A 27,607-nucleotide genomic window follows, 5' to 3' on the forward strand; every position below is an offset into this window, starting at 1 on the left:
GCCTGTGAAACGCAGTTTCTTTGCAGGCCTGATCTGGCTGAAGTAGGACTTCTGCTCTGGGTGTGCTACTTTGCCCTAGAGCTGAAAGGCACAACGTGCAGGCTTCTTTCCAAAGAGCGAGTTGGGCCCCACAGCATCTTGCTTCCAGCTCTTTGGGAAGCTAAGAAACAACTCGCTCTGCACAGTGCTCTTACAGCCTACCGGGAACATCTCTTCCAAAGGCCTGTGAAACGCAGTTTCTTTGCAGGCCTGATCTGGCTGAAGTAGGACTTCTGCTCTGGGTGTGCTACTTTGCCCTAGAGCTGAAAGGCACAACGTGCTGGCTTCTTTCCAAAGGGCGAGTTGGGCCCCACAGCATCTTGCTTCCAGCTCTTTGGGAAGCTAAGAAACAACTCGCTCTGCACAGTGCTCTTACAGCCTACCGGGAACATCTCTTCCAAAGGCCTGTGAAACGCAGTTTCTTTGCAGGCCTGATCTGGCTGATGTAGGACTTCTGCTCTGGGTGTGCTACTTTGCCCTAGAGCTGAAAGGCACAACGTGCAGGCTTCTTTCCAAAGGGCGAGTTGGGCCCCACAGCATCTTGCTTCCAGCTCTTTGGGAAGCTAAGAAACAACTCGCTCTGCACAGTGCTCTTACAGCCTACCGGGAACATCTCTTCCAAAGGCCTGTGAAACGCAGTTTCTTTGCAGGCCTGATGTGGCTGATGTAGGACTTCTGCTCTGGGTGTGCTACTTTGCCCTAGAGCTGAAAGGCACAACGTGCAGGCTTCTTTCCAAAGGGCGAGTTGGGCCCCACAGCATCTTGCTTCCAGCTCTTTGGGAAGCTAAGAAACAACTCGCTCTGCACAGTGCTCTTACAGCCTAGTGGGAACATCTCTTCCAAAGGCCTGTGAAACGCAGTTTCTTTGCAGGCCTGATCTGGCTGAAGTAGGACTTCTGCTCTGGGTGTGCTACTTTGCCCTAGAGCTGAAAGGCACAACGTGCAGGCTTCTTTCCAAAGGGCGAGTTGGGCCCCACAGCATCTTGCTTCCAGCTCTTTGGGAAGCTAAGAAACAACTCGCTCTGCACAGTGCTCTTACAGCCTAGTGGGAACATCTCTTCCTAAGGCCTGTGAAACGCAGTTTCTTTGCAGGCCTGATCTGGCTGAAGTAGGACTTCTGCTCTGGGTGTGCTACTTTGCCCTAGAGCTGAAAGGCACAACGTGCAGGCTTCTTTCCAAAGGGCGTGTTGGGGCCCACAGCATCTTGCTTCCAGCTCTTTGGGAAGCTAAGAAACAACTCACTCTGCACAGTGCTCTTACAGCCTACCGGGAACATCTCTTCCAAAGGCCTGTGAAACGCAGTTTCTTTGCAGGCCTGATCTGGCTGAAGTAGGACTTCTGCTCTGGGTGTGCTACTTTGCCCTAGAGCTGAAAGGCACAACGTGCAGGCTTCTTTCCAAAGGGCGAGTTGGGCCCCACAGCATCTTGCTTCCAGCTCTTTGGGAAGCTAAGAAACAACTCGCTCTGCACAGTGCTCTTACAGCCTACCGGGAACATCTCTTCCAAAGGCCTGTGAAACGCAGTTTCTTTGCAGGCCTGATCTGGCTGAAGTAGGACTTCTGCTCTGGGTGTGCTACTTTGCCCTAGAGCTGAAAGGCACAACGTGCAGGCTTCTTTCCAAAGGGCGAGTTGGGCCCCACAGCATCTTGCTTCCAGCTCTTTGGGAAGCTAAGAAACCACTCGCTCTGCACAGTGCTCTTACAGCCTACCGGGAACATCTCTTCCAAAGGCCTGTGAAACGCAGTTTCTTTGCAGGCCTGATCTGGCTGAAGTAGGACTTCTGCTCTGGGTGTGCTACTTTGCCCTAGAGCTGAAAGGCACAACGTGCAGGCTTCTTTCCAAAGGGCGAGTTGGGCCCCACAGCATCTTGCTTCCAGCTCTTTGGGAAGCTAAGAAACCACTCGCTCTGCACAGTGCTCTTACAGCCTACCGGGAACATCTCTTCCAAAGGCCTGTGAAACGCAGTTTCTTTGCAGGCCTGATCTGGCTGAAGTAGGACTTCTGCTCTGGGTGTGCTACTTTGCCCTAGAGCTGAAAGGCACAACGTGCAGGCTTCTTTCCAAAGGGCGAGTTGGGCCCCACAGCATCTTGCTTCCAGCTCTTTGGGAAGCTAAGAAACCACTCGCTCTGCACAGTGCTCTAACAGCCTAGTGGGAACATGTCTTCCAAAGGCCTGTGAAACGCAGTTTCTTTGCAGGCCTGATCTGGCTGAAGTAGGACTTCTGCTCTGGGTGTGCTACTTTGCCCTAGAGCTGAAAGGCACAACGTGCAGGCTTCTTTCCAAAGGGCGAGTTGGGCCCCACAGCATCTTGCTTCCAGCTCTTTGGGAAGCTAGGAAACAACTCGCTCTGCACAGTGCTCTTACAGCCTACCGGGAACATCTCTTCCAAAGGCCTGTGAAACGCAGTTTCTTTGCAGGCCTGATCTGGCTGAAGTAGGACTTCTGCTCTGGGTGTGCTACTTTGCCCTAGAGGTGAAAGGCACAACGTGCAGGCTTCTTTCCAAAGGGCGAGTTGGGCCCCACAGCATCTTGCTTCCAGCTCTTTGGGAAGCTAAGAAACAACTCGCTCTGCACAGTGCTCTTACAGCCTACCGGGAACATCTCTTCCAAAGGCCTGTGAAATGCAGTTTCTTTGCAGGCCTGATCTGGCTGAAGTAGGACTTCGGCTCTGGGTGTGCTACTTTGCCCTAGAGCTGAAAGGCACAACGTGCAGGCTTCTTTCCAAAGGGCGAGTTGGGCCCCACAGCATCTTGCTTCCAGCTCTTTGGGAAGCTAAGAAACAACTCGCTCTGCACAGTGCTCTTGCAGCCTACCGGGAACATCTCTTCCAAAGGCCTGTGAAACGCAGTTTCTTTGCAGGCCTGATCTGGCTGAAGTAGGACTTCTGCTCTGGGTGTGCTACTTTGCCCTAGAGCTGAAAGGCACAACGTGCAGGCTTCTTTCCAAAGGGCGAGTTGGGCCCCACAGCATCTTGCTTCCAGCTCTTTGGGAAGCTAAGAAACAACTCGCTCTGCACAGTGCTCTTACAGCCTACCGGGAACATCTCTTCCAAAGGCCTGTGAAACGCAGTTTCTTTGCAGGCCTGATCTGGCTGAAGTAGGACTTCTGCTCTCGGTGTGCTACTTTGCCCTAGAGCTGAAAGGCACAACGTGAAGGCTTCTTTCCAAAGGGCGAGTTGGGCCCCACAGCGTCTTGCTTCCAGCTCTTTGGGAAGCTAAGAAACAACTCGCTCTGCACAGTGCTCTTACAGCCTACCGGGAACATCTCTTCCAAAGGCCTGTGAAACGCAGTTTCTTTGCAGGCCTGATGTGGCTGATGTAGGACTTCTGCTCTGGGTGTGCTACTTTGCCCTAGAGCTGAAAGGCACAACGTGCAGGCTTCTTTCCAAAGGGCGAGTTGGGCCCCACAGCATCTTGCTTCCAGCTCTTTGGGAAGCTAAGAAACAACTCGCTCTGCACAGTGCTCTTACAGCCTAGTGGGAACATCTCTTCCAAAGGCCTGTGAAACGCAGTCTCTTTGCAGGCCTGATCTGGCTGAAGTAGGACTTCTGCTCTGGGTGTGCTACTTTGCCCTAGAGCTGAAAGGCACAACGTGCAGGCTTCTTTCCAAAGGGCGTGTTGGGGCCCACAGCATCTTGCTTCCAGCTCTTTGGGAAGCTAAGAAACAACTCGCTCTGCACAGTGCTCTTTCAGCCTACCGGGAACATCTCTTCCAAAGGCCTGTGAAACGCAGTTTCTTTGCAGGCCTGATCTGGCTGAAGTAGGACTTCTGCTCTGGGTGTGCTACTTTGCCCTAGAGCTGAAAGGCACAACGTGCAGGCTTCTTTCCAAAGGGCGAGTTGGGCCCCACAGCATCTTGCTTCCAGCTCTTTGGGAAGCTAAGAAACAACTCGCTCTGCACAGTGCTCTTACAGCCTACCGGGAACATCTCTTCCAAAGGCCTGTGAAACGCAGTTTCTTTGCAGGCCTGATCTGGCTGATGTACTACTTCTGCTCTGGGTGTGCTACTTTGCCCTAGAGCTGAAAGGCACAACGTGCAGGCTTCTTTCCAAAGGGCGAGTTGGGCCCCACAGCATCTTGCTTCCAGCTCTTTGGGAAGCTAGGAAACAACTCGCTCTGCACAGTGCTGTTACAGCCTACCGGGAACATCTCTTCCAAAGGCCTGTGAAACGCAGTTTCTTTGCAGGCCTGATCTGGCTGAAGTAGGACTTCTGCTCTGGGTGTGCTACTTTGCCCTAGAGCTGAAAGGCACAACGTGCAGGCTTCTTTCCAAAGAGCGAGTTGGGCCCCACAGCATCTTGCTTCCAGCTCTTTGGGAAGCTAAGAAACAACTCGCTCTGCACAGTGCTCTTACAGCCTACCGGGAACATCTCTTCCAAAGGCCTGTGAAACGCAGTTTCTTTGCAGGCCAGATCTGGTTGAAGTAGGACTTCTGCTCTGGGTGTGCTACTTTGCCCTAGAGCTGAAAGGCACAACGTGCAGGCTTCTTTCCAAAGGGCGAGTTGGGCCCCACAGCATCTTGCTTCCAGCTCTTTGGGAAGCTAAGAAACAACTCGCTCTGCACAGTGCTCTTACAGCCTACCGGGAACATCTCTTCCAAAGGCCTGTGAAACGCAGTTTCTTTGCAGGCCTGATGTGGCTGATGTAGGACTTCTGCTCTGGGTGTGCTACTTTGCCCTAGAGCTGAAAGGCACAACGTGCAGGCTTCTTTCCAAAGGGCGAGTTGGGCCCCACAGCATCTTGCTTCCAGCTCTTTGGGAAGCTAAGAAACAACTCGCTCTGCACAGTGCTCTTACAGCCTACCGGGAACATCTCTTCCAAAGGCCTGTGAAACGCAGTTTCTTTGCAGGCCTGATGTGGCTGATGTAGGACTTCTGCTCTGGGTGTGCTACTTTGCCCTAGAGCTGAAAGGCACAACGTGCAGGCTTCTTTCCAAAGGGCGAGTTGGGCCCCACAGCATCTTGCTTCCAGCTCTTTGGGAAGCTAAGAAACAACTCGCTCTGCACAGTGCTCTTACAGCCTAGTGGGAACATCTCTTCCAAAGGCCTGTGAAACGCAGTTTCTTTGCAGGCCTGATCTGGCTGAAGTAGGACTTCTGCTCTGGGTGTGCTACTTTGCCCTAGAGCTGAAAGGCACAACGTGCAGGCTTCTTTCCAAAGGGCGAGTTGGGCCCCACAGCATCTTGCTTCCAGCTCTTTGGGAAGCTAAGAAACAACTCGCTCTGCACAGTGCTCTTACAGCCTAGTGGGAACATCTCTTCCTAAGGCCTGTGAAACGCAGTTTCTTTGCAGGCCTGATCTGGCTGAAGTAGGACTTCTGCTCTGGGTGTGCTACTTTGCCCTAGAGCTGAAAGGCACAACGTGCAGGCTTCTTTCCAAAGGGCGAGTTGGGCCCCACAGCATCTTGCTTCCAGCTCTTTGGGAAGCTAAGAAACAACTCGCTCTGCACAGTGCTCTTACAGCCTACCGGGAACATCTCTTCCAAAGGCCTGTGAAACGCAGTTTCTTTGCAGGCCTGATCTGGCTGAAGTAGGACTTCTGCTCTGGGTGTGCTACTTTGCCCTAGAGCTGAAAGGCACAACGTGCAGGCTTCTTTCCAAAGGGCGAGTTGGGCCCCACAGCATCTTGCTTCCAGCTGTTTGGGAAGCTAAGAAACCACTCGCTCTGCACAGTGCTCTTACAGCCTACCGGGAACATCTCTTCCAAAGGCCTGTGAAACGCAGTTTCTTTGCAGGCCTGATCTGGCTGAAGTAGGACTTCTGCTCTGGGTGTGCTACTTTGCCCTAGAGCTGAAAGGCACAACGTGCAGGCTTCTTTCCAAAGGGCGAGTTGGGCCCCACAGCATCTTGCTTCCAGCTCTTTGGGAAGCTAAGAAACCACTCGCTCTGCACAGTGCTCTTACAGCCTACCGGGAACATCTCTTCCAAAGGCCTGTGAAACGCAGTTTCTTTGCAGGCCTGATCTGGCTGAAGTAGGACTTCTGCTCTGGGTGTGCTACTTTGCCCTAGAGCTGAAAGGCACAACGTGCAGGCTTCTTTCCAAAGGGCGAGTTGGGCCCCACAGCATCTTGCTTCCAGCTCTTTGGGAAGCTAAGAAACAACTCGCTCTGCACAGTGCTCTAACAGCCTAGTGGGAACATGTCTTCCAAAGGCCTGTGAAACGCAGTTTCTTTGCAGGCCTGATCTGGCTGAAGTAGGACTTCTGCTCTGGGTGTGCTACTTTGCCCTAGAGCTGAAAGGCACAACGTGCAGGCTTCTTTCCAAAGGGCGAGTTGGGCCCCACAGCATCTTGCTTCCAGCTCTTTGGGAAGCTAGGAAACAACTCGCTCTGCACAGTGCTCTTACAGCCTACCGGGAACATCTCTTCCAAAGGCCTGTGAAACGCAGTTTCTTTGCAGGCCTGATCTGGCTGAAGTAGGACTTCTGCTCTGGGTGTGCTACTTTGCCCTAGAGCTGAAAGGCACAACGTGCAGGCTTCTTTCCAAAGGGCGAGTTGGGCCCCACAGCATCTTTCTTCCAGCTCTTTGGGAAGCTAAGAAACAACTCGCTCTGCACAGTGCTCTTACAGCCTACCGGGAACATCTCTTCCAAAGGCCTGTGAAATGCAGTTTCTTTGCAGGCCTGATCTGGCTGAAGTAGGACTTCGGCTCTGGGTGTGCTACTTTGCCCTAGAGCTGAAAGGCACAACGTGCAGGCTTCTTTCCAAAGGGCGAGTTGGGCCCCACAGCATCTTGCTTCCAGCTCTTTGGGAAGCTAAGAAACAACTCGCTCTGCACAGTGCTCTTACAGCCTACCGGGAACATCTCTTCCAAAGGCCTGTGAAACGCAGTTTCTTTGCAGGCCTGATCTGGCTGAAGTAGGACTTCTGCTCTGGGTGTGCTACTTTGCCCTAGAGCTGAAAGGCACAACGTGCAGGCTTCTTTCCAAAGGGCGAGTTGGGCCCCACAGCATCTTGCTTCCAGCTCTTTGGGAAGCTAAGAAACAACTCGCTCTGCACAGTGCTCTTACAGCCTACCGGGAACATCTCTTCCAAAGGCCTGTGAAACGCAGTTTCTTTGCAGGCCTGATCTGGCTGAAGTAGGACTTCTGCTCTGGGTGTGCTACTTTGCCCTAGAGCTGAAAGGCACAACGTGCAGGCTTCTTTCCAAAGGACGAGTTGGGCCCCACAGCATCTTGCTTCCAGCTCTTTGGGAAGCTAAGAAACCACTCGCTCTGCACAGTGCTCTTACAGCCTACCGGGAACATCTCTTCCAAAGGCCTGTGAAACGCAGTTTCTTTGCAGGCCTGATCTGGCTGAAGTAGGACTTCTGCTCTCGGTGTGCTACTATGCCCTAGAGCTGAAAGGCACAACGTGAAGGCTTCTTTCCAAAGGGCGAGTTGGGCCCCACAGCGTCTTGCTTCCAGCTCTTTGGGAAGCTAAGAAACAACTCGCTCTGCACAGTGCTCTTACAGCCTAGTGGGAACATCTCTTCCAAAGGCCTGTGAAACGCAGTTTCTTTGCAGGTCTGATATGGCTGAAGTAGGACTTCTGCTCTGGGTGTGCTACTTTGCCCTAGAGCTGAAAGGCACAACGTGCAGGCTTCTTTCCAAAGGGCGAGTTGGGCCCCACAGCATCTTGCTTCAAGCTCTTTGGGAAGCTAAGAAACAACTCGCTCTGCACAGTGCTCTTACAGCCTACCGGGAACATCTCTTCCAAAGGCCTGTGAAACGCAGTTTCTTTGCAGGCCTGATCTGGCTGAAGTAGGACTTCGGCTCTGGGTGTGCTACTTTGCCCTAGAGCTGAAAGGCACAACGTGCAGGCTTCTTTCCAAAGGGCGAGTTGGGCCCCACAGCATCTTGCTTCCAGCTCTTTGGGAAGCTAAGAAACCACTCGCTCTGCACAGTGCTCTTACAGCCTACCGGGAACATCTCTTCCAAAGGCCTGTGAAACGCAGTTTCTTTGCAGGCCTGATCTGGCTGAAGTAGGACTTCTGCTCTGGGTGTGCTACTTTGCCCTAGAGCTGAAAGGCACAACGTGCAGGCTAATTTCCAAAGGGCGAGTTGGGCAAAACAGCGTCTTGCTTCCAGCTCTTTGGGAAGCTAAGAAACAACTCGCTCTGCACAGTGCTCTTTCAGCCTACCGGGAACATCTCTTCCAAAGGCCTGTGAAACGCAGTTTCTTTGCAGGCCTGATCTGGCTGAAGTAGGACTTCTGCTCTGGGTGTGCTACTTTGCCCTAGAGCTGAAAGGCACAACGTGCAGGCTTCTTTCCAAAGGGCGAGTTGGGCCCCACAGCATCTTGCTTCCAGCTCTTTGGGAAGCAAAGAAACAACTCGCTCTGCACAGTGCTCTTACAGCCTACCGGGAACATCTCTTCCAAAGGCCTGTGAAACGCAGTTTCTTTGCAGGCCTGATGTGGCTGATGTAGGACTTCTGCTCTGGGTGTGCTACTTTGCCCTAGAGCTGAAAGGCACAACGTGCAGGCTTCTTTCCAAAGGGCGAGTTGGGCCCCACAGCATCTTGCTTCCAGCTCTTTGGGAAGCTAGGAAACAACTCGCTCTGCACAGTGCTCTTACAGCCTACTGGGAACATCTCTTCCAAAGGCCTGTGAAACGCAGTTTCTTTGCAGGCCTGATCTGGCTGAAGTAGGACTTCTGCTCTGGGTGTGCTACTTTGCCCTAGAGCTGAAAGGCACAACGTGCAGGCTTCTTTCCAAAGAGCGAGTTGGGCCCCACAGCATCTTGCTTCCAGCTCTTTGGGAAGCTAAGAAACAACTCGCTCTGCACAGTGCTCTTACAGCCTACCGGGAACATCTCTTCCAAAGGCCTGTGAAACGCAGTTTCTTTGCAGGCCTGATCTGGCTGAAGTAGGACTTCTGCTCTGGGTGTGCTACTTTGCCCTAGAGCTGAAAGGCACAACGTGCAGGCTTCTTTCCAAAGGGCGAGTTGGGCCCCACAGCATCTTGCTTCCAGCTCTTTGGGAAGCTAAGAAACAACTCGCTCTGCACAGTGCTCTTACAGCCTACCGGGAACATCTCTTCCAAAGGCCTGTGAAACGCAGTTTCTTTGCAGGCCTGATGTGGCTGATGTAGGACTTCTGCTCTGGGTGTGCTACTTTGCCCTAGAGCTGAAAGGCACAACGTGCAGGCTTCTTTCCAAAGGGCGAGTTGGGCCCCACAGCATCTTGCTTCCAGCTCTTTGGGAAGCTAAGAAACAACTCGCTCTGCACAGTGCTCTTACAGCCTACCGGGAACATCTCTTCCAAAGGCCTGTGAAACGCAGTTTCTTTGCAGGCCTGATGTGGCTGATGTAGGACTTCTGCTCTGGGTGTGCTACTTTGCCCTAGAGCTGAAAGGCACAACGTGCAGGCTTCTTTCCAAAGGGCGAGTTGGGCCCCACAGCATCTTGCTTCCAGCTCTTTGGGAAGCTAAGAAACAACTCGCTCTGCACAGTGCTCTTACAGCCTAGTGGGAACATCTCTTCCAAAGGCCTGTGAAACGCAGTTTCTTTGCAGGTCTGATCTGGCTGAAGTAGGACTTCTGCTCTGGGTGTGCTACTTTGCCCTAGAGCTGAAAGGCACAACGTGCAGGCTTCTTTCCAAAGGGCGAGTTGGGCCCCACAGCATCTTGCTTCCAGCTCTTTGGGAAGCTAAGAAACAACTCGCTCTGCACAGTGCTCTTACAGCCTAGTGGGAACATCTCTTCCAAAGGCCTGTGAAACGCAGTTTCTTTGCAGGCCTGATCTGGCTGAAGTAGGACTTCTGCTCTGGGTGTGCTACTTTGCCCTAGAGCTGAAAGGCACAACGTGCAGGCTAATTTCCAAAGGGCGAGTTGGGCAAAACAGCGTCTTGCTTCCAGCTCTTTGGGAAGCTAAGAAACAACTCGCTCTGCACAGTGCTGTTACAGCCTACCGGGAACATCTCTTACAAAGGCCTGTGAAACGCAGTTTCTTTGCAGGCCTGATCTGGCTGAAGTAGGACTTCTGCTCTGGGTGTGCTACTTTGCCCTAGAGCTGAAAGGCACAACGTGCAGGCTTCTTTCCAAAGGGCGTGTTGGGGCCCACAGCATCTTGCTTCCAGCTCTTTGGGAAGCTAAGAAACAACTCACTCTGCACAGTGCTCTTACAGCCTACCGGGAACATCTCTTCCAAAGGCCTGTGAAACGCAGTTTCTTTGCAGGCCTGATCTGGCTGAAGTAGGACTTCTGCTCTGGGTGTGCTACTTTGCCCTAGAGCTGAAAGGCACAACGTGCAGGCTTCTTTCCAAAGGGCGAGTTGGGCCCCACAGCATCTTGCTTCCAGCTCTTTGGGAAGCTAAGAAACAACTCGCTCTGCACAGTGCTCTTACAGCCTACCGGGAACATCTCTTCCAAAGGCCTGTGAAACGCAGTTTCTTTGCAGGCCTGATCTGGCTGAAGTAGGACTTCTGCTCTGGGTGTGCTACTTTGCCCTAGAGCTGAAAGGCACAACGTGCAGGCTTCTTTCCAAAGGGCGAGTTGGGCCCCACAGCATCTTGCTTCCAGCTCTTTGGGAAGCTAAGAAACAACTCGCTCTGCACAGTGCTCTTACAGCCTACCGGGAACATCTCTTCCAAAGGCCTGTGAAACGCAGTTTCTTTGCAGGCCTGATCTGGCTGAAGTAGGACTTCTGCTCTGGGTGTGCTACTTTGCCCTAGAGCTGAAAGGCACAACATGCAGGCTTCTTTCCAAAGGGCGAGTTGGGCCCCACAGCATCTTGCTTCCAGCTCTTTGGGAAGCTAAGAAACCACTCGCTCTGCACAGTGCTCTTACAGCCTACCGGGAACATCTCTTCCAAAGGCCTGTGAAACGCAGTTTCTTTGCAGGCCTGATCTGGCTGAAGTAGGACTTCTGCTCTGGGTGTGCTACTTTGCCCTAGAGCTGAAAGGCACAACGTGCAGGCTTCTTTCCAAAGGGCGAGTTGGGCCCCACAGCATCTTGCTTCCAGCTCTTTGGGAAGCTAAGAAACCACTCGCTCTGCACAGTGCTCTTACAGCCTACCGGGAACATCTCTTCCAAAGGCGTGTGAAACGCAGTTTCTTTGCAGGTCTGATCTGGCTGAAGTAGGACTTCTGCTCTGGGTGTGCTACTTTGCCCTAGAGCTGAAAGGCACAACGTGCAGGCTTCTTTCCAAAGGGCGAGTTGGGCCCCACAGCATCTTGCTTCCAGCTCTTTGGGAAGCTAAGAAACCACTCGCTCTGCACAGTGCTCTTACAGCCTACCGGGAACATCTCTTCCAAAGGCCTGTGAAACGCAGTTTCTTTGCAGGCCTGATCTGGCTGAAGTAGGACTTCTGCTCTGGGTGTGCTACTTTGCCCTAGAGCTGAAAGGCACAACGTGCAGGCTTCTTTCCAAAGGGCGAGTTGGGCCCCACAGCATCTTGCTTCCAGCTCTTTGGGAAGCTAAGAAACAACTCGCTCTGCACAGTGCTCTTACAGCCTACCGGGAACATCTCTTCCAAAGGCCTGTGAAACGCAGTTTCTTTGCAGGCCTGATCTGGCTGAAGTAGGACTTCTGCTCTGGGTGTGCTACTTTGCCCTAGAGCTGAAAGGCACAACATGCAGGCTTCTTTCCAAAGGGCGAGTTGGGCCCCACAGCATCTTGCTTCCAGCTCTTTGGGAAGCTAAGAAACCACTCGCTCTGCACAGTGCTCTTACAGCCTACCGGGAACATCTCTTCCAAAGGCCTGTGAAACGCAGTTTCTTTGCAGGCCTGATCTGGCTGAAGTAGGACTTCTGCTCTGGGTGTGCTACTTTGCCCTAGAGCTGAAAGGCACAACGTGCAGGCTTCTTTCCAAAGGGCGAGTTGGGCCCCACAGCATCTTGCTTCCAGCTCTTTGGGAAGCTAAGAAACCACTCGCTCTGCACAGTGCTCTTACAGCCTACCGGGAACATCTCTTCCAAAGGCGTGTGAAACGCAGTTTCTTTGCAGGTCTGATCTGGCTGAAGTAGGACTTCTGCTCTGGGTGTGCTACTTTGCCCTAGAGCTGAAAGGCACAACGTGCAGGCTTCTTTCCAAAGGGCGAGTTGGGCCCCACAGCATCTTGCTTCCAGCTCTTTGGGAAGCTAAGAAACCACTCGCTCTGCACAGTGCTCTTACAGCCTACCGGGAACATCTCTTCCAAAGGCCTGTGAAACGCAGTTTCTTTGCAGGCCTGATCTGGCTGAAGTAGGACTTCTGCTCTGGGTGTGCTACTTTGCCCTAGAGCTGAAAGGCACAACGTGCAGGCTTCTTTCCAAAGGGCGAGTTGGGCCCCACAGCATCTTGCTTCCAGCTCTTTGGGAAGCTAGGAAACAACTCGCTCTGCACAGTGCTCTTACAGCCTACCGGGAACATCTCTTCCAAAGGCCTGTAAAACGCAGTTTCGTTGCAGGCCTGATCTGGCTGAAGTAGGACTTCTGCTCTGGGTGTGCTACTTTGCCCTAGAGCTGAAAGGCACAACGTGCAGGCTTCTTTCCAAAGGGCGAGTTGGGCCCCACAGCATCTTGCATCCAGCTCTTTGGGAAGCTAAGAAACAACTCGCTCTGCACAGTGCTCTTACAGCCTAGTGGGAACATCTCTTCCAAAGGCCTGTGAAACGCAGTCTCTTTGCAGGCCTGATCTGGCTGAAGTAGGACTTCTGCTCTGGGTGTGCTACTTTGCCCTAGAGCTGAAAGGCACAACGTGCAGGCTTCTTTCCAAAGGGCGTGTTGGGGCCCACAGCATCTTGCTTCCAGCTCTTTGGGAAGCTAAGAAACAACTCGCTCTGCACAGTGCTCTTTCAGCCTACCGGGAACATCTCTTCCAAAGGCCTGTGAAACGCAGTTTCTTTGCAGGCCTGATCTGGCTGAAGTAGGACTTCTGCTCTGGGTGTGCTACTTTGCCCTAGAGCTGAAAGGCACAACGTGCAGGCTTCTTTCCAAAGGGCGAGTTGGGCCCCACAGCATCTTGCTTCCAGCTCTTTGGGAAGCTAAGAAACAACTCGCTCTGCACAGTGCTCTTACAGCCTACCGGGAACATCTCTTCCAAAGGCCTGTGAAACGCAGTTTCTTTGCAGGCCTGATGTGGCTGATGTACTACTTCTGCTCTGGGTGTGCTACTTTGCCCTAGAGCTGAAAGGCACAACGTGCAGGCTTCTTTCCAAAGGGCGAGTTGGGCCCCACAGCATCTTGCTTCCAGCTCTTTGGGAAGCTAGGAAACAACTCGCTCTGCACAGTGCTGTTACAGCCTACCGGGAACATCTCTTCCAAAGGCCTGTGAAACGCAGTTTCTTTGCAGGCCTGATCTGGCTGAAGTAGGACTTCTGCTCTGGGTGTGCTACTTTGCCCTAGAGCTGAAAGGCACAACGTGCAGGCTTCTTTCCAAAGAGCGAGTTGGGCCCCACAGCATCTTGCTTCCAGCTCTTTGGGAAGCTAAGAAACAACTCGCTCTGCACAGTGCTCTTACAGCCTACCGGGAACATCTCTTCCAAAGGCCTGTGAAACGCAGTTTCTTTGCAGGCCTGATCTGGCTGAAGTAGGACTTCTGCTCTGGGTGTGCTACTTTGCCCTAGAGCTGAAAGGCACAACGTGCAGGCTTCTTTCCAAAGGGCGAGTTGGGCCCCACAGCATCTTGCTTCCAGCTCTTTGGGAAGCTAAGAAACAACTCGCTCTGCACAGTGCTCTTACAGCCTACCGGGAACATCTCTTCCAAAGGCCTGTGAAACGCAGTTTCTTTGCAGGCCTGATGTGGCTGATGTAGGACTTCTGCTCTGGGTGTGCTACTTTGCCCTAGAGCTGAAAGGCACAACGTGCAGGCTTCTTTCCAAAGGGCGAGTTGGGCCCCACAGCATCTTGCTTCCAGCTCTTTGGGAAGCTAAGAAACAACTCGCTCTGCACAGTGCTCTTACAGCCTACCGGGAACATCTCTTCCAAAGGCCTGTGAAACGCAGTTTCTTTGCAGGCCTGATGTGGCTGATGTAGGACTTCTGCTCTGGGTGTGCTACTTTGCCCTAGAGCTGAAAGGCACAACGTGCAGGCTTCTTTCCAAAGGGCGAGTTGGGCCCCACAGCATCTTGCTTCCAGCTCTTTGGGAAGCTAAGAAACAACTCGCTCTGCACAGTGCTCTTACAGCCTAGTGGGAACATCTCTTCCAAAGGCCTGTGAAACGCAGTTTCTTTGCAGGCCTGATCTGGCTGAAGTAGGACTTCTGCTCTGGGTGTGCTACTTTGCCCTAGAGCTGAAAGGCACAACGTGCAGGCTTCTTTCCAAAGGGCGAGTTGGGCCCCACAGCATCTTGCTTCCAGCTCTTTGGGAAGCTAAGAAACAACTCGCTCTGCACAGTGCTCTTACAGCCTAGTGGGAACATCTCTTCCTAAGGCCTGTGAAACGCAGTTTCTTTGCAGGCCTGATCTGGCTGAAGTAGGACTTCTGCTCTGGGTGTGCTACTTTGCCCTAGAGCTGAAAGGCACAACGTGCAGGCTTCTTTCCAAAGGGCGTGTTGGGGCCCACAGCATCTTGCTTCCAGCTCTTTGGGAAGCTAAGAAACAACTCACTCTGCACAGTGCTCTTACAGCCTACCGGGAACATCTCTTCCAAAGGCCTGTGAAACGCAGTTTCTTTGCAGGCCTGATCTGGCTGAAGTAGGACTTCTGCTCTGGGTGTGCTACTTTGCCCTAGAGCTGAAAGGCACAACGTGCAGGCTTCTTTCCAAAGGGCGAGTTGGGCCCCACAGCATCTTGCTTCCAGCTCTTTGGGAAGCTAAGAAACAACTCGCTCTGCACAGTGCTCTTACAGCCTACCGGGAACATCTCTTCCAAAGGCCTGTGAAACGCAGTTTCTTTGCAGGCCTGATCTGGCTGAAGTAGGACTTCTGCTCTGGGTGTGCTACTTTGCCCTAGAGCTGAAAGGCACAACGTGCAGGCTTCTTTCCAAAGGGCGAGTTGGGCCCCACAGCATCTTGCTTCCAGCTCTTTGGGAAGCTAAGAAACCACTAGCTCTGCACAGTGCTCTTACAGCCTACCGGGAACATCTCTTCCAAAGGCCTGTGAAACGCAGTTTCTTGTCAGGCCTGATCTGGCTGAAGTAGGACTTCTGCTCTGGGTGTGCTACTTTGCCCTAGAGCTGAAAGGCACAACGTGCAGGCTTCTTTCCAAAGGGCGAGTTGGGCCCCACAGCATCTTGCTTCCAGCTCTTTGGGAAGCTAAGAAACCACTCGCTCTGCACAGTGCTCTTACAGCCTACCGGGAACATCTCTTCCAAAGGCCTGTGAAACGCAGTTTCTTTGCAGGCCTGATCTGGCTGAAGTAGGACTTCTGCTCTGGGTGTGCTACTTTGCCCTAGAGCTGAAAGGCACAACGTGCAGGCTTCTTTCCAAAGGGCGAGTTGGGCCCCACAGCATCTTGCTTCCAGCTCTTTGGGAAGCTAAGAAACCACTCGCTCTGCACAGTGCTCTAACAGCCTAGTGGGAACATGTCTTCCAAAGGCCTGTGAAACGCAGTTTCTTTGCAGGCCTGATCTGGCTGAAGTAGGACTTCTGCTCTGGGTGTGCTACTTTGCCCTAGAGCTGAAAGGCACAACGTGCAGGCTTCTTTCCAAAGGGCGAGTTGGGCCCCACAGCATCTTGCTTCCAGCTCTTTGGGAAGCTAGGAAACAACTCGCTCTGCACAGTGCTCTTACAGCCTACCGGGAACATCTCTTCCAAAGGCCTGTGAAACGCAGTTTCTTTGCAGGCCTGATCTGGCTGAAGTAGGACTTCTGCTCTGGGTGTGCTACTTTGCCCTAGAGGTGAAAGGCACAACGTGCAGGCTTCTTTCCAAAGGGCGAGTTGGGCCCCACAGCATCTTGCTTCCAGCTCTTTGGGAAGCTAAGAAACAACTCGCTCTGCACAGTGCTCTTACAGCCTACCGGGAACATCTCTTCCAAAGGCCTGTGAAATGCAGTTTCTTTGCAGGCCTGATCTGGCTGAAGTAGGACTTCGGCTCTGGGTGTGCTACTTTGCCCTAGAGCTGAAAGGCACAACGTGCAGGCTTCTTTCCAAAGGGCGAGTTGGGCCCCACAGCATCTTGCTTCCAGCTCTTTGGGAAGCTAAGAAACCACTCGCTCTGCACAGTGCTCTTACAGCCTACCGGGAACATCTCTTCCAAAGGCCTGTGAAACGCAGTTTCTTTGCAGGCCTGATCTGGCTGAAGTAGGACTTCTGCTCTGGGTGTGCTACTTTGCCCTAGAGCTGAAAGGCACAACGTGCAGGCTTCTTTCCAAAGGGCGAGTTGGGCCCCACAGCATCTTGCTTCCAGCTCTTTGGGAAGCTAAGAAACAACTCGCTCTGCACAGTGCTCTTACAGCCTACCGGGAACATCTCTTCCAAAGGCCTGTGAAACGCAGTTTCTTTGCAGGCCTGATCTGGCTGAAGTAGGACTTCTGCTCTGGGTGTGCTACTTTGCCCTAGAGCTGAAAGGCACAACGTGCAGGCTCTTTCCAAAGGGCGTGTTGGGGCCCACAGCATCTTGCTTCCAGCTCTTTGGGAAGCTAAGAAACAACTCGCTCTGCACAGTGCTCTTTCAGCCTACCGGGAACATCTCTTCCAAAGGCCTGTGAAACGCAGTTTCTTTGCAGGCCTGATCTGGCTGAAGTAGGACTTCTGCTCTGGGTGTGCTACTTTGCCCTAGAGCTGAAAGGCACAACGTGCAGGCTTCTTTCCAAAGGGCGAGTTGGGCCCCACAGCATCTTGCTTCCAGCTCTTTGGGAAGCTAAGAAACAACTCGCTCTGCACAGTGCTCTTACAGCCTACCGGGAACATCTCTTCCAAAGGCCTGTGAAACGCAGTTTCTTTGCAGGCCTGATCTGGCTGATGTACTACTTCTGCTCTGGGTGTGCTACTTTGCCCTAGAGCTGAAAGGCACAACGTGCAGGCTTCTTTCCAAAGGGCGAGTTGGGCCCCACAGCATCTTGCTTCCAGCTCTTTGGGAAGCTAGGAAACAACTCGCTCTGCACAGTGCTGTTACAGCCTACCGGGAACATCTCTTCCAAAGGCCTGTGAAACGCAGTTTCTTTGCAGGCCTGATCTGGCTGAAGTAGGACTTCTGCTCTGGGTGTGCTACTTTGCCCTAGAGCTGAAAGGCACAACGTGCAGGCTTCTTTCCAAAGAGCGAGTTGGGCCCCACAGCATCTTGCTTCCAGCTCTTTGGGAAGCTAAGAAACAACTCGCTCTGCACAGTGCTCTTACAGCCTACCGGGAACATCTCTTCCAAAGGCCTGTGAAACGCAGTTTCTTTGCAGGCCTGATCTGGCTGAAGTAGGACTTCTGCTCTGGGTGTGCTACTTTGCCCTAGAGCTGAAAGGCACAACGTGCAGGCTTCTTTCCAAAGGGCGAGTTGGGCCCCACAGCATCTTGCTTCCAGCTCTTTGGGAAGCTAAGAAACAACTCGCTCTGCACAGTGCTCTTACAGCCTACCGGGAACATCTCTTCCAAAGGCCTGTGAAACGCAGTTTCTTTGCAGGCCTGATGTGGCTGATGTAGGACTTCTGCTCTGGGTGTGCTACTTTGCCCTAGAGCTGAAAGGCACAACGTGCAGGCTTCTTTCCAAAGGGCGAGTTGGGCCCCACAGCATCTTGCTTCCAGCTCTTTGGGAAGCTAAGAAACCACTCGCTCTGCACAGTGCTCTTACAGCCTACCGGGAACATCTCTTCCAAAGGCCTGTGAAACGCAGTTTCTTTGCAGGCCTGATGTGGCTGATGTAGGACTTCTGCTCTGGGTGTGCTACTTTGCCCTAGAGCTGAAAGGCACAACGTGCAGGCTTCTTTCCAAAGGGCGAGTTGGGCCCCACAGCATCTTGCTTCCAGCTCTTTGGGAAGCTAAGAAACAACTCGCTCTGCACAGTGCTCTTACAGCCTAGTGGGAACATCTCTTCCAAAGGCCTGTGAAACGCAGTTTCTTTGCAGGCCTGATCTGGCTGAAGTAGGACTTCTGCTCTGGGTGTGCTACTTTGCCCTAGAGCTGAAAGGCACAACGTGCAGGCTTCTTTCCAAAGGGCGAGTTGGGCCCCACAGCATCTTGCTTCCAGCTCTTTGGGAAGCTAAGAAACAACTCGCTCTGCACAGTGCTCTTACAGCCTAGTGGGAACATCTCTTCCTAAGGCCTGTGAAACGCAGTTTCTTTGCAGGCCTGATCTGGCTGAAGTAGGACTTCTGCTCTGGGTGTGCTACTTTGCCCTAGAGCTGAAAGGCACAACGTGCAGGCTTCTTTCCAAAGGGCGAGTTGGGCCCCACAGCATCTTGCTTCCAGCTCTTTGGGAAGCTAAGAAACAACTCGCTCTGCACAGTGCTCTTACAGCCTACCGGGAACATCTCTTCCAAAGGCCTGTGAAACGCAGTTTCTTTGCAGGCCTGATCTGGCTGAAGTAGGACTTCTGCTCTGGGTGTGCTACTTTGCCCTAGAGCTGAAAGGCACAACGTGCAGGCTTCTTTCCAAAGGGCGAGTTGGGCCCCACAGCATCTTGCTTCCAGCTCTTTGGGAAGCTAAGAAACCACTCGCTCTGCACAGTGCTCTTACAGCCTACCGGGAACATCTCTTCCAAAGGCCTGTGAAACGCAGTTTCTTTGCAGGCCTGATCTGGCTGAAGTAGGACTTCTGCTCTGGGTGTGCTACTTTGCCCTAGAGCTGAAAGGCACAACGTGCAGGCTTCTTTCCAAAGGGCGAGTTGGGCCCCACAGCATCTTGCTTCCAGCTCTTTGGGAAGCTAAGAAACCACTCGCTCTGCACAGTGCTCTTACAGCCTACCGGGAACATCTCTTCCAAAGGCCTGTGAAACGCAGTTTCTTTGCAGGCCTGATCTGGCTGAAGTAGGACTTCTGCTCTGGGTGTGCTACTTTGCCCTAGAGCTGAAAGGCACAACGTGCAGGCTTCTTTCCAAAGGGCGAGTTGGGCCCCACAGCATCTTGCTTCCAGCTCTTTGGGAAGCTAAGAAACAACTCGCTCTGCACAGTGCTCTAACAGCCTAGTGGGAACATGTCTTCCAAAGGCCTGTGAAACGCAGTTTCTTTGCAGGCCTGATCTGGCTGAAGTAGGACTTCTGCTCTGGGTGTGCTACTTTGCCCTAGAGGTGAAAGGCACAACGTGCAGGCTTCTTTCCAAAGGGCGAGTTGGGCCCCACAGCATCTTGCTTCCAGCTCTTTGGGAAGCTAGGAAACAACTCGCTCTGCACAGTGCTCTTACAGCCTACCGGGAACATCTCTTCCAAAGGCCTGTGAAACGCAGTTTCTTTGCAGGCCTGATCTGGCTGAAGTAGGACTTCTGCTCTGGGTGTGCTACTTTGCCCTAGAGGTGAAAGGCACAACGTGCAGGCTTCTTTCCAAAGGGCGAGTTGGGCCCCACAGCATCTTGCTTCCAGCTCTTTGGGAAGCTAAGAAACAACTCGCTCTGCACAGTGCTCTTACAGCCTACCGGGAACATCTCTTCCAAAGGCCTGTGAAATGCAGTTTCTTTGCAGGCCTGATCTGGCTGAAGTAGGACTTCGGCTCTGGGTGTGCTACTTTGCCCTAGAGCTGAAAGGCACAACGTGCAGGCTTCTTTCCAAAGGGCGAGTTGGGCCCCACAGCATCTTGCTTCCAGCTCTTTGGGAAGCTAAGAAACAACTCGCTCTGCACAGTGCTCTTACAGCCTACCGGGAACATCTCTTCCAAAGGCCTGTGAAACGCAGTTTCTTTGCAGGCCTGATCTGGCTGAAGTAGGACTTCTGCTCTGGGTGTGCTACTTTGCCCTAGAGCTGAAAGGCACAACGTGCAGGCTTCTTTCCAAAGGGCGAGTTGGGCCCCACAGCATCTTGCTTCCAGCTCTTTGGGAAGCTAAGAAACAACTCGCTCTGCACAGTGCTCTTACAGCCTACCGGGAACATCTCTTCCAAAGGCCTGTGAAACGCAGTTTCTTTGCAGGCCTGATCTGGCTGAAGTAGGACTTCTGCTCTGGGTGTGCTACTTTGCCCTAGAGCTGAAAGGCACAACGTGCAGGCTTCTTTCCAAAGGACGAGTTGGGCCCCACAGCATCTTGCTTCCAGCTCTTTGGGAAGCTAAGAAACCACTCGCTCTGCACAGTGCTCTTACAGCCTACCGGGAACATCTCTTCCAAAGGCCTGTGAAACGCAGTTTCTTTGCAGGCCTGATCTGGCTGAAGTAGGACTTCTGCTCTCGGTGTGCTACTTTGCCCTAGAGCTGAAAGGCACAACGTGAAGGCTTCTTTCCAAAGGGCGAGTTGGGCCCCACAGCGTCTTGCTTCCAGCTCTTTGGGAAGCTAAGAAACAACTCGCTCTGCACAGTGCTCTTACAGCCTAGTGGGAACATCTCTTCCAAAGGCCTGTGAAACGCAGTTTCTTTGCAGGTCTGATATGGCTGAAGTAGGACTTCTGCTCTGGGTGTGCTACTTTGCCCTAGAGCTGAAAGGCACAACGTGCAGGCTTCTTTCCAAAGGGCGAGTTGGGCCCCACAGCATCTTGCTTCAAGCTCTTTGGGAAGCTAAGAAACAACTCGCTCTGCACAGTGCTCTTACAGCCTACCGGGAACATCTCTTCCAAAGGCCTGTGAAACGCAGTTTCTTTGCAGGCCTGATCTGGCTGAAGTAGGACTTCGGCTCTGGGTGTGCTACTTTGCCCTAGAGCTGAAAGGCACAACGTGCAGGCTTCTTTCCAAAGGGCGAGTTGGGCCCCACAGCATCTTGCTTCCAGCTCTTTGGGAAGCTAAGAAACCACTCGCTCTGCACAGTGCTCTTACAGCCTACCGGGAACATCTCTTCCAAAGGCCTGTGAAACGCAGTTTCTTTGCAGGCCTGATCTGGCTGAAGTAGGACTTCTGCTCTGGGTGTGCTACTTTGCCCTAGAGCTGAAAGGCACAACGTGCAGGCTAATTTCCAAAGGGCGAGTTGGGCAAAACAGCGTCTTGCTTCCAGCTCTTTGGGAAGCTAAGAAACAACTCGCTCTGCACAGTGCTCTTTCAGCCTACCGGGAACATCTCTTCCAAAGGCCTGTGAAACGCAGTTTCTTTGCAGGCCTGATCTGGCTGAAGTAGGACTTCTGCTCTGGGTGTGCTACTTTGCCCTAGAGCTGAAAGGCACAACGTGCAGGCTTCTTTCCAAAGGGCGAGTTGGGCCCCACAGCATCTTGCTTCCAGCTCTTTGGGAAGCAAAGAAACAACTCGCTCTGCACAGTGCTCTTACAGCCTACCGGGAACATCTCTTCCAAAGGCCTGTGAAACGCAGTTTCTTTGCAGGCCTGATGTGGCTGATGTAGGACTTCTGCTCTGGGTGTGCTACTTTGCCCTAGAGCTGAAAGGCACAACGTGCAGGCTTCTTTCCAAAGGGCGAGTTGGGCCCCACAGCATCTTGCTTCCAGCTCTTTGGGAAGCTAGGAAACAACTCGCTCTGCACAGTGCTCTTACAGCCTACTGGGAACATCTCTTCCAAAGGCCTGTGAAACGCAGTTTCTTTGCAGGCCTGATCTGGCTGAAGTAGGACTTCTGCTCTGGGTGTGCTACTTTGCCCTAGAGCTGAAAGGCACAACGTGCAGGCTTCTTTCCAAAGGGCGAGTTGGGCCCCACAGCATCTTGCTTCCAGCTCTTTGGGAAGCTAAGAAACAACTCGCTCTGCACAGTGCTCTTACAGCCTACCGGGAACATCTCTTCCAAAGGCCTGTGAAACGCAGTTTCTTTGCAGGCCTGATCTGGCTGAAGTAGGACTTCTGCTCTGGGTGTGCTACTTTGCCCTAGAGCTGAAAGGCACAACGTGCAGGCTTCTTTCCAAAGGGCGAGTTGGGCCCCACAGCATCTTGCTTCCAGCTCTTTGGGAAGCTAAGAAACAACTCGCTCTGCACAGTGCTCTTACAGCCTAGTGGGAACATCTCTTCCAAAGGCCTGTGAAACGCAGTTTCTTTGCAGGCCTGATCTGGCTGAAGTAGGACTTCTGCTCTGGGTGTGCTACTTTGCCCTAGAGCTGAAAGGCACAACGTGCAGGCTTCTTTCCAAAGGGCGAGTTGGGCCCCACAGCATCTTGCTTCCAGCTCTTTGGGAAGCTAAGAAACAACTCGCTCTGCACAGTGCTCTTACATCCTAGTGGGAACATCTCTTCCAAAGGCCTGTGAAACGCAGTTTCTTTGCAGGCCTGATCTGGCTGAAGTAGGACTTCTGCTCTGGGTGTGCTACTTTGCCCTAGAGCTGAAAGGCACAACGTGCAGGCTAATTTCCAAAGGGCGAGTTGGGCAAAACAGCGTCTTGCTTCCAGCTCTTTGGGAAGCTAAGAAACAACTCGCTCTGCACAGTGCTGTTACAGCCTACCGGGAACATCTCTTACAAAGGCCTGTGAAACGCAGTTTCTTTGCAGGCCTGATCTGGCTGATGTAGGACTTCTGCTCTGGGTGTGCTACTTTGCCCTAGAGCTGAAAGGCACAACGTGCAGGCTTCTTTCCAAAGGGCGAGTTGGGCCCCACAGCATCTTGCTTCCAGCTCTTTGGGAAGCTAGGAAACAACTCGCTCTGCACAGTGCTCTTACAGCCTACTGGGAACATCTCTTCCAAAGGCCTGTGAAACGCAGTTTCTTTGCAGGCCTGATCTGGCTGAAGTAGGACTTCTGCTCTGGGTGTGCTACTTTGCCCTAGAGCTGAAAGGCACAACGTGCAGGCTTCTTTCCAAAGAGCGAGTTGGGCCCCACAGCATCTTGCTTCCAGCTCTTTGGGAAGCTAAGAAACAACTCGCTCTGCACAGTGCTCTTACAGCCTACCGGGAACATCTCTTCCAAAGGCCTGTGAAACGCAGTTTCTTTGCAGGCCTGATCTGGCTGAAGTAGGACTTCTGCTCTGGGTGTGCTACTTTGCCCTAGAGCTGAAAGGCACAACGTGCAGGCTTCTTTCCAAAGGGCGAGTTGGGCCCCACAGCATCTTGCTTCCAGCTCTTTGGGAAGCTAAGAAACAACTCGCTCTGCACAGTGCTCTTACAGCCTACCGGGAACATCTCTTCCAAAGGCCTGTGAAACGCAGTTTCTTTGCAGGCCTGATGTGGCTGATGTAGGACTTCTGCTCTGGGTGTGCTACTTTGCCCTAGAGCTGAAAGGCACAACGTGCAGGCTTCTTTCCAAAGGGCGAGTTGGGCCCCACAGCATCTTGCTTCCAGCTCTTTGGGAAGCTAAGAAACAACTCGCTCTGCACAGTGCTCTTACAGCCTACCGGGAACATCTCTTCCAAAGGCCTGTGAAACGCAGTTTCTTTGCAGGCCTGATGTGGCTGATGTAGGACTTCTGCTCTGGGTGTGCTACTTTGCCCTAGAGCTGAAAGGCACAACGTGCAGGCTTCTTTCCAAAGGGCGAGTTGGGCCCCACAGCATCTTGCTTCCAGCTCTTTGGGAAGCTAAGAAACAACTCGCTCTGCACAGTGCTCTTACAGCCTAGTGGGAACATCTCTTCCAAAGGCCTGTGAAACGCAGTTTCTTTGCAGGCCTGATCTGGCTGATGTACTACTTCTGCTCTGGGTGTGCTACTTTGCCCTAGAGCTGAAAGGCACAACGTGCAGGCTTCTTTCCAAAGGGCGAGTTGGGCCCCACAGCATCTTGCTTCCAGCTCTTTGGGAAGCTAGGAAACAACTCGCTCTGCACAGTGCTGTTACAGCCTACCGGGAACATCTCTTCCAAAGGCCTGTGAAACGCAGTTTCTTTGCAGGCCTGATCTGGCTGAAGTAGGACTTCTGCTCTGGGTGTGCTACTTTGCCCTAGAGCTGAAAGGCACAACGTGCAGGCTTCTTTCCAAAGAGCGAGTTGGGCCCCACAGCATCTTGCTTCCAGCTCTTTGGGAAGCTAAGAAACAACTCGCTCTGCACAGTGCTCTTACAGCCTACCGGGAACATCTCTTCCAAAGGCCTGTGAAACGCAGTTTCTTTGCAGGCCTGATCTGGCTGAAGTAGGACTTCTGCTCTGGGTGTGCTACTTTGCCCTAGAGCTGAAAGGCACAACGTGCAGGCTTCTTTCCAAAGGGCGAGTTGGGCCCCACAGCATCTTGCTTCCAGCTCTTTGGGAAGCTAAGAAACAACTCGCTCTGCACAGTGCTCTTACAGCCTACCGGGAACATCTCTTACAAAGGCCTGTGAAACGCAATTTCTTTGCAGGCCTGATCTGGCTGATGTAGGACTTCTGCTCTGGGTGTGCTACTTTGCCCTAGAGCTGAAAGGCACAACGTGCAGGCTTCTTTCCAAAGGGCGAGTTGGGCCCCACAGCATCTTGCTTCCAGCTCTTTGGGAAGCTAGGAAACAACTCGCTCTGCACAGTGCTCTTACAGCCTACTGGGAACATCTCTTCCAAAGGCCTGTGAAACGCAGTTTCTTTGCAGGCCTGATCTGGCTGAAGTAGGACTTCTGCTCTGGGTGTGCTACTTTGCCCTAGAGCTGAAAGGCACAACGTGCAGGCTTCTTTCCAAAGAGCGAGTTGGGCCCCACAGCATCTTGCTTCCAGCTCTTTGGGAAGCTAAGAAACAACTCGCTCTGCACAGTGCTCTTACAGCCTACCGGGAACATCTCTTCCAAAGGCCTGTGAAACGCAGTTTCTTTGCAGGCCTGATCTGGCTGAAGTAGGACTTCTGCTCTGGGTGTGCTACTTTGCCCTAGAGCTGAAAGGCACAACGTGCAGGCTTCTTTCCAAAGGGCGAGTTGGGCCCCACAGCATCTTGCTTCCAGCTCTTTGGGAAGCTAAGAAACAACTCGCTCTGCACAGTGCTCTTACAGCCTACCGGGAACATCTCTTCCAAAGGCCTGTGAAACGCAGTTTCTTTGCAGGCCTGATGTGGCTGATGTAGGACTTCTGCTCTGGGTGTGCTACTTTGCCCTAGAGCTGAAAGGCACAACGTGCAGGCTTCTTTCCAAAGGGCGAGTTGGGCCCCACAGCATCTTGCTTCCAGCTCTTTGGGAAGCTAAGAAACAACTCGCTCTGCACAGTGCTCTTACAGCCTACCGGGAACATCTCTTCCAAAGGCCTGTGAAACGCAGTTTCTTTGCAGGCCTGATGTGGCTGATGTAGGACTTCTGCTCTGGGTGTGCTACTTTGCCCTAGAGCTGAAAGGCACAACGTGCAGGCTTCTTTCCAAAGGGCGAGTTGGGCCCCACAGCATCTTGCTTCCAGCTCTTTGGGAAGCTAAGAAACAACTCGCTCTGCACAGTGCTCTTACAGCCTAGTGGGAACATCTCTTCCAAAGGCCTGTGAAACGCAGTTTCTTTGCAGGCCTGATCTGGCTGATGTACTACTTCTGCTCTGGGTGTGCTACTTTGCCCTAGAGCTGAAAGGCACAACGTGCAGGCTTCTTTCCAAAGGGCGAGTTGGGCCCCACAGCATCTTGCTTCCAGCTCTTTGGGAAGCTAGGAAACAACTCGCTCTGCACAGTGCTGTTACAGCCTACCGGGAACATCTCTTCCAAAGGCCTGTGAAACGCAGTTTCTTTGCAGGCCTGATCTGGCTGAAGTAGGACTTCTGCTCTGGGTGTGCTACTTTGCCCTAGAGCTGAAAGGCACAACGTGCAGGCTTCTTTCCAAAGAGCGAGTTGGGCCCCACAGCATCTTGCTTCCAGCTCTTTGGGAAGCTAAGAAACAACTCGCTCTGCACAGTGCTCTTACAGCCTACCGGGAACATCTCTTCCAAAGGCCTGTGAAACGCAGTTTCTTTGCAGGCCTGATCTGGCTGAAGTAGGACTTCTGCTCTGGGTGTGCTACTTTGCCCTAGAGCTGAAAGGCACAACGTGCAGGCTTCTTTCCAAAGGGCGAGTTGGGCCCCACAGCATCTTGCTTCCAGCTCTTTGGGAAGCTAAGAAACAACTCGCTCTGCACAGTGCTCTTACAGCCTACCGGGAACATCTCTTCCAAAGGCCTGTGAAACGCAGTTTCTTTGCAGGCCTGATGTGGCTGATGTAGGACTTCTGCTCTGGGTGTGCTACTTTGCCCTAGAGCTGAAAGGCACAACGTGCAGGCTTCTTTCCAAAGGGCGAGTTGGGCCCCACAGCATCTTGCTTCCAGCTCTTTGGGAAGCTAAGAAACAACTCGCTCTGCACAGTGCTCTTACAGCCTACCGGGAACATCTCTTCCAAAGGCCTGTGAAACGCAGTTTCTTTGCAGGCCTGATGTGGCTGATGTAGGACTTCTGCTCTGGGTGTGCTACTTTGCCCTAGAGCTGAAAGGCACAACGTGCAGGCTTCTTTCCAAAGGGCGAGTTGGGCCCCACAGCATCTTGCTTCCAGCTCTTTGGGAAGCTAAGAAACAACTCGCTCTGCACAGTGCTCTTACAGCCTAGTGGGAACATCTCTTCCAAAGGCCTGTGAAACGCAGTTTCTTTGCAGGCCTGATCTGGCTGAAGTAGGACTTCTGCTCTGGGTGTGCTACTTTGCCCTAGAGCTGAAAGGCACAACGTGCAGGCTTCTTTCCAAAGGGCGAGTTGGGCCCCACAGCATCTTGCTTCCAGCTCTTTGGGAAGCTAAGAAACAACTCGCTCTGCACAGTGCTCTTACAGCCTAGTGGGAACATCTCTTCCTAAGGCCTGTGAAACGCAGTTTCTTTGCAGGCCTGATCTGGCTGAAGTAGGACTTCTGCTCTGGGTGTGCTACTTTGCCCTAGAGCTGAAAGGCACAACGTGCAGGCTTCTTTCCAAAGGGCGAGTTGGGCCCCACAGCATCTTGCTTCCAGCTCTTTGGGAAGCTAAGAAACAACTCGCTCTGCACAGTGCTCTTACAGCCTACCGGGAACATCTCTTCCAAAGGCCTGTGAAACGCAGTTTCTTTGCAGGCCTGATCTGGCTGAAGTAGGACTTCTGCTCTGGGTGTGCTACTTTGCCCTAGAGCTGAAAGGCACAACGTGCAGGCTTCTTTCCAAAGGGCGAGTTGGGCCCCACAGCATCTTGCTTCCAGCTCTTTGGGAAGCTAAGAAACCACTCGCTCTGCACAGTGCTCTTACAGCCTACCGGGAACATCTCTTCCAAAGGCCTGTGAAACGCAGTTTCTTTGCAGGCCTGATCTGGCTGAAGTAGGACTTCTGCTCTGGGTGTGCTACTTTGCCCTAGAGCTGAAAGGCACAACGTGCAGGCTTCTTTCCAAAGGGCGAGTTGGGCCCCACAGCATCTTGCTTCCAGCTCTTTGGGAAGCTAAGAAACCACTCGCTCTGCACAGTGCTCTTACAGCCTACCGGGAACATCTCTTCCAAAGGCCTGTGAAACGCAGTTTCTTTGCAGGCCTGATCTGGCTGAAGTAGGACTTCTGCTCTGGGTGTGCTACTTTGCCCTAGAGCTGAAAGGCACAACGTGCAGGCTTCTTTCCAAAGGGCGAGTTGGGCCCCACAGCATCTTGCTTCCAGCTCTTTGGGAAGCTAAGAAACAACTCGCTCTGCACAGTGCTCTAACAGCCTAGTGGGAACATGTCTTCCAAAGGCCTGTGAAACGCAGTTTCTTTGCAGGCCTGATCTGGCTGAAGTAGGACTTCTGCTCTGGGTGTGCTACTTTGCCCTAGAGCTGAAAGGCACAACGTGCAGGCTTCTTTCCAAAGGGCGAGTTGGGCCCCACAGCATCTTGCTTCCAGCTCTTTGGGAAGCTAGGAAACAACTCGCTCTGCACAGTGCTCTTACAGCCTACCGG

This window comes from Equus caballus, chromosome 27, assembly GCF_041296265.1.
Source record: "Equus caballus isolate H_3958 breed thoroughbred chromosome 27, TB-T2T, whole genome shotgun sequence".
NCBI lineage: Eukaryota > Metazoa > Chordata > Mammalia > Perissodactyla > Equidae > Equus > Equus caballus.